The sequence below is a fragment of the Pyxicephalus adspersus genome, chromosome 4 (assembly GCF_032062135.1).
Source record: "Pyxicephalus adspersus chromosome 4, UCB_Pads_2.0, whole genome shotgun sequence".
Taxonomy (NCBI): domain Eukaryota; kingdom Metazoa; phylum Chordata; class Amphibia; order Anura; family Pyxicephalidae; genus Pyxicephalus; species Pyxicephalus adspersus.
This window is the reverse complement of record NC_092861.1, coordinates 2,415,732-2,422,204: the sequence shown is the minus strand read 5'-3', so window position 1 is coordinate 2,422,204 and position 6,473 is coordinate 2,415,732.

Genomic DNA, 6,473 nt, shown 5'->3' with positions numbered 1-6,473 from the left:
CATACTATTGAAGTCCGCAATCAGAGCCGAGCATCAACATTTCACCATTAAGTCACAACACTCCAAAACAAAAAAGCCCTGCAGAAACTGTCAAAGGAAGCAAAGAATGCGAATGTAAGAAAAAAGCAAAGAAAAGTGTAACAATACAAAAGTCAAAATCAGCAAGAATGCAAACTGGTTTTATGTTTTCCACACATGCAGGGAGGGTCAATACAAGCAACATAGCACAATGACAATTTAATTGTTCTATAAAGTTACACAATTATTAACTTGTAGCAGTGACATCATCACATAACTTGTGCAGGGAGTTGTGGGAGGGGCCAATAAGCCCCACCCCTTTGCTTTATTCTATAATGCTGCTATCTATCCCCTGAAGAAGCAGTTTTATCTGCGGAACGCGTCGGGGTTACAAGCACTATTGTTGATAGTTGATCTCTGTTAGTATTTTGATGTGTTGTACGTTGTGACCACAATCTTTTATCTTTTTATAACGTGTAAATGATGTCTGATCTATGTTTAAATAAAGATTTATATATTTAATGTATTTCTGCCAGGAAATTTCCGCTTCCTCTCTTTTACCCTTTTTATATTTATGTTTTATTTTGAGGTTTGGCAACATTGACTGCTTTTTTTGGGGAACAGCTTATGTATTTTTTCCATTGATTGTTTACATAGCCAAACCCTTTGTGAACAGTAGTTGCCCCAATCAATGGGGACGCTATCAGCACCACTTCCCAGCCAGTTGCTGATGTACACAGTGGGGGCTTTTCTCATTGGCTTGAGGCTGTTAAGGGCGGTTCAGTCCTAAAGACTATGAACCAATGGGAACCATGCTTGCTGTGTACCTTATTAACCATCAGGAGAAGTAAATATTGGTAAGGGAGCGTTGTAGGAGGTGGTACCGCTTCCACCATCCACCAGCTAATAGGAATGCTTCCTGCTATTTGCATTAGCAACTTCCAACCTTCTCCAGGTTAAAGCAATACTGACAGTTCTGCTCCACCCTGATAATAAGAATGGATTTCTTGGAAGCTTCTCGGGAACTGTCGCTAAAGGATTGTGCAGGGCAGGGAACTTCAGAAAAACTTGAAATGTTTCAGCTCAAACAGATTTGTAAAAACTTACTCTTACCCTCCTAGTCTCCTTAAGCCCCAGACAGAGGGGCCCCATTGATGTGAGCTATGCAGAGACTTGTACCAAGCAGGTAGGGCAGCTCAGCTCCTCCATGCACATAGTCCATGCAAATCGTTTCATGGCATTGCCACACTCTCCCATGACAATTCTGTACACAATTCTTCCAACTCACTGGAGAAGCCATGGTATGTCCCGGTACTTTGTTACAGTATCACAGTTTTCTGCGTACCCTCGGGCTCTTCACATGGGTCCACCATGCACGTCCTGCCAAGGGTTGTGTTAAAACTCTGCTCCTGTCTCACACTTAACTTTCCCAGGGGTATCCACAATTGCCCGTCTTTCTTTCTTTGGAAGCACCCCTTGTCATAGGGTGTACAGATGTGCATTGCAAAGCCCTGCTGCAACGTCTAAGCATAGCCAGACGCCAATCTGCCAGTCTATAGAAAAGCCTCACCAGGCAGGTTGTGCCATTTACACTTGCTTGCCCCAGGATTTGGGTCACAAAAGATGGCGCTTGGGGAAACAAGAATAGGTGGAGGACCCAGACCCCATAGGCAGGATAGGGTCAAGGGGTAGCCAGAAACATGAATGCAGAACAGGAGCAAGTCAAAGGTGGGAGCCAAGGTTGCATGCAACAGGTGAGGGTTCCAGTGGCAGAGGGTGGTCCAGGTGGCAGGCTATGAAATGCTATACAGAACGGGGTGGGCAAATAATCAAACAAAGCATCAGCAGGTGGCAAGAACCTGGCAAGGTAAAAGTATTTATATGGCATCTGTCTGGTCGGGGGTAAAGGGGGCTACTTAGGTAAGTAGCCATAGGTGGCCAATCCCTTTGGCTGAGTGTGGCCAACTATATCTGATTGGCAGGACAGCATTGCTGATCAATGAACTTCATGCACAGAATGCAGAGTAGGAACCTATTTCATGTATACATTCCCAAGACTGCAGGAAGCTAATATATACGGACTAAGCTGCCTATATTAGTGGTCATAAATACATAATAATACATAAAATTATTTATTACAAATAACAGGATTTAATAACATTTCCCCTTACTCTGCCTTCAGTCCAACTTTTGCTTGTGCAGTGAAATTGTCCTAGGACAGATTTTGGATCTCATCAGCTTACAATATAAAATGATAACTGGCATTTCCTGAACAATAGTTCTGCTTCCAATCCGACTTATCTAGCCAATCGGTCGCTTTGCATTCCAGGCTTGTGTTTTGGACCCGCCTCCGGGAAAGTTTTGCAAACATTTTTTAAATCTCTTGGCAAGACAGCTGAGTGTGGGAGAAAGTTTGCAGAACCTCGGGCGGCGCGACTCTCAGCCAGGGACGTTGGGCCTTTTTGGCACGCAAGGAGCCCAGCTGTCTTTCTTAGAAATAAAGGACCCATTGCAGCGTCACAAGAGGAGACAAGAGAACATGTATTTGAGGAAAAGACCTATTCTATAACCTGCTATTATCAGGAACAAACAATGGGCAAAAATCTGTGAAACATTGGGAATAAAATCGTCATTGCTAAAAGAGTAGAAAGTTGGATATTTTGTACCTTTAATTCATAAAAAATAATTTCCAATTGTTTTGTTACCCCTTCAGTTCTCACATCTGTATACTTCCTATGGACCAGAACAAATTTTAGATACCCCTATGGGGCTATAGCAGAGGACCCAATAGATCAGGGAATTCTTTTCTACTTTTCACAGCAGCAAATATTCTGATGGAGAGGCCATGGATCATCCAATCAGAAATAATGCTTCCGAATCCACAGGAACTTAGTTACCTACAACTTCACTCCTTAATTCCTCCCTTCCCCATGCCCCTTGGAGTGGTCACACAGGGGCCCACAGTATTGGATGGTTGTGAGGTGTTGTGTTTCTTCATACCGAGATTATGTGAATATAATTCCATTGAAGTACCGTTACATATTATATATCCCCTGAGGAAGCAGAAACAGTCTGCGAAACGTATTGGATGCTTTGCTAATGCAATAAAATGAGTTAAGAAGAGCTATTGGGTCCCTGTTTTGCAAATCTGATCAACATACACAAATATCTTCAATCAGATTCCTCAGTTAGAGAACTTTCTTCTCATTTCCTGTCCAGACATGCTTGATGGAAATTCTCCAACAGCAACACAGAGAGACAAAATGCAATATGTTTATTAAAGTCGAGGAAAACTAAAAGCAGTCAGATTTTTATTTCTGGCTATTTCCTTGTTGCAGATTTTCCCTCACCTTGTGAAAGCATAACCAGCAGGGCAGGAACAGAACCCCAGACAGTAAAAACCCAAAGGAGAGAAAAAGGTTTAATTTTGACATCTAGTTTATATTTATAATTTTTTTAGATTTGTTTTTTTAAACCCCTAACTGATCTGTCTACAGGAATATGTAACAAGAGGAAGAGTCAATAGCTGATTTTCATGTGTATATAAATTTGGGTTTGAGCTATTGAGCTCTGTGAATAGCAAAGTAGCTAAGGATAGCCTGGAAAAAGTAAAAAAGGCACCAAGAGCTCCATCTCCAGGCTGAATATGAGAATACATTCATATAAAAAGCTGCATGTGTAGCCTAGTGCATTTGGACGGCGAACAGGCAGGTAAGAATACTTATTGAAGATTTCATGGCAGGGCCTCCTATACATTTTAGTTTCCTGTTTACAGATTCGCTATGTAGACATGTTTTTAATGTAAAGCAGGGAAGTTCTTCCTACTTTTTCACAGGGCCACATCTGATTGACCCCCCCACTAACTGGCAGAATTTAGAGATGAGAGGAAAAAGCCATAAATTAGTGTGCAAGAACATTTAGCTCATAAAACAGATCTTTTCCCCACCACTTTGCTTCTGTACACTGTATTCACTTATCAACCTGATTGCTAAAAGCATTTACGTTGTGCAGTTGTAAGTTTAGCAGTTACAGTAGCAATGCTGTAACCAAATTAATAAAAGCTGACCCCCCCCCGTAGTGATATATGGTTTGGCCCAACCCTTGCAACTGTCACTGTAACCCTATACAGTTACCAGAAACCATTTTTGTTTAATATAGAGGGTTTTACGCTATTTATAAGTATGCAATAGGCCTAAATTATACATAAAGTAGTAAAAAAAAGTATAAAGTATCATTGCAATCTAATTGCATTATGTTCCTGAGATGGTAACCAACATGTGACTAGCTTTCTGATCATTAACTAGAATATTGATGCAGATTTGTTCATCGGTGTATGAAGGAAAGAAGGACGGGGGAATTTGTCCCTTAAAAAGCGGGAAGCCTGGGAGCTAAGCCTGAAGCCACTTCCTGTGGGGAAAGCTGTTTTACATTAAAAAATGCACAAAAAACAATTAACTGCATGTTGACTGCAAGCAGATGTTTGACTTCCTCTCTTTATTCTGTGACTACAATGACCGTCAGGGAAACAGAGCTGGATCTAGACATCATGCTGCACTAAGCAGATGGGAATAATGACGGCCTTCACTTCATATCACCGGCTGTTTCATGAGATTACTGTGACAGTCATGACGTGGAGAAATGATCCCGAGAGCTATGCCTGCAGGAGCTTAGATATTAGTAGGATCATGTCTGCTGGCAGGGCTGGGATGAGAAAAATGCCTGTCCTGGTATAGGGGGTAACAATCCCATTTTGTAAAAAAGAATGGGCTAGGGGCAAAATTTATAACCCCATTCTGGGGTTAGAGACTTACTTCCTATTCTTCTAATAATGCCATTGTCCTTTGAACAAAGAAATTTGCTCTTCATCCACCTGTGGTCGTGTTTCCTGAAAAGTTGTGCACTATTCACTTCGAATTAAGCTTTTATTTAATCTGAAACTTTGCAACATTTGAAACATATAAAGCAAAATTGATGGCGGGCCAAATAAAGTTCTCAGGGCCATTTCTGGCTTTTTTGGTGCCGCAACCCGGGCACCCCCAATGACGACCCCTACACGTCCATAGCACCTCCACCTTACCCTGGCCATCCAGTATTTCTCAACTAGGGTTCTGTGAAAACTTAGGGTTCCTCCAGAGGTTGCTGGGGGTTCCTTGAGCAAAGGGCAATTTGTGAATCTCATGACAGTTTAACTGACACCAATGTAAGGGTGCCATGAATCTCATGAATCTAGAGAGGTGTGGTTATACTTCGTTATATACATCAAACAGTGTTAGGAGCCAACCCCTGGACATTGAAGTACATATTAAAAAAAGGAGAAAAAGACAGAGTTTTTTTTGGCTAACAATATTAAATGCAAGTATAAACAACTAATATTAATTAGATTGTAACAAACAGTTTTTGCAGTTATCCCAACCTCATTTAAGCATAGGTGTTTCCTCTGGATATTCATATCCACTATACACGCACTCCTCAAATAATCCTATTTAGTTCGTAATGAGGAAAAGTTACTTGAAACATTAAGAATGAGGTCCTTGGGTCTTTTTTTTTTACCCCAACACGTTTCGCCTTAATGGCTTCCTCAGGAGAACTTGAGACAAATGAACTAATGATACAAAACTATCATAAAAAGATATATACGTATGAAACGGTACAATACATATTCAACAGAGCAGACATACATTCACAGCCAATATATCTTCCCCTCCTTTTCGAGCCTCTTTATCCATCACAACTTTGATACAACAATCATATTCTAACACAATTCACATCTCTCTAATATTTCTTTCTACTTATTCAATGGCTTTATATAAGTTGCTCTGTTGAATATGTGTTGAATCATTAATCATGTATATATATTTTTATGATAGTTTAGGATCATTAGTTTATCTGTCTCAAGTTCCCCTGAGGAAGCCATTAAGGCGAAACGCGTTGGGTTAAAGAGACTTAAGGATCTCATTTTTTATGTTTCAAGTAACTTATCCTTATTACGAACTAAATAGGATTATTTTTAGAAGTGGTGTATAATTGAAACCAAATAAAACCCTTTTTTATCTGTAAGGATGAGAGCCTTCCCTCTGGTCAGCAATGTAAGAGGCATTCTTCCTAATGACCAGCAAACTAGTGTGAGGTGTGGATATAGTAATTATAGCAAGGGTTCCCCCATGGTGAAATGGTTGAGAAACACTAGAAAGGAAAAGACAGAAGGTGAACTATTCTCTCCACTTTATGCCTCCGAGCTGCAGCTTGGCTCCCCTTAATCAAACTTTCCTTATTCAGCATCCCATTGTCCGCCTTCTCTAAAATACTTCATCCATGGTGCACCATTGTCCTTCACCTGTCCATTCATCAGTGCCCTCCCTTGGCTAAAACCTTTCCAGACTCCCTATAGGTGCAGAGAACCCTCTCCAAGCACCAATTTTTCTCCAGGGGCCCATTCAGGTAACTGGGCCAAGAGG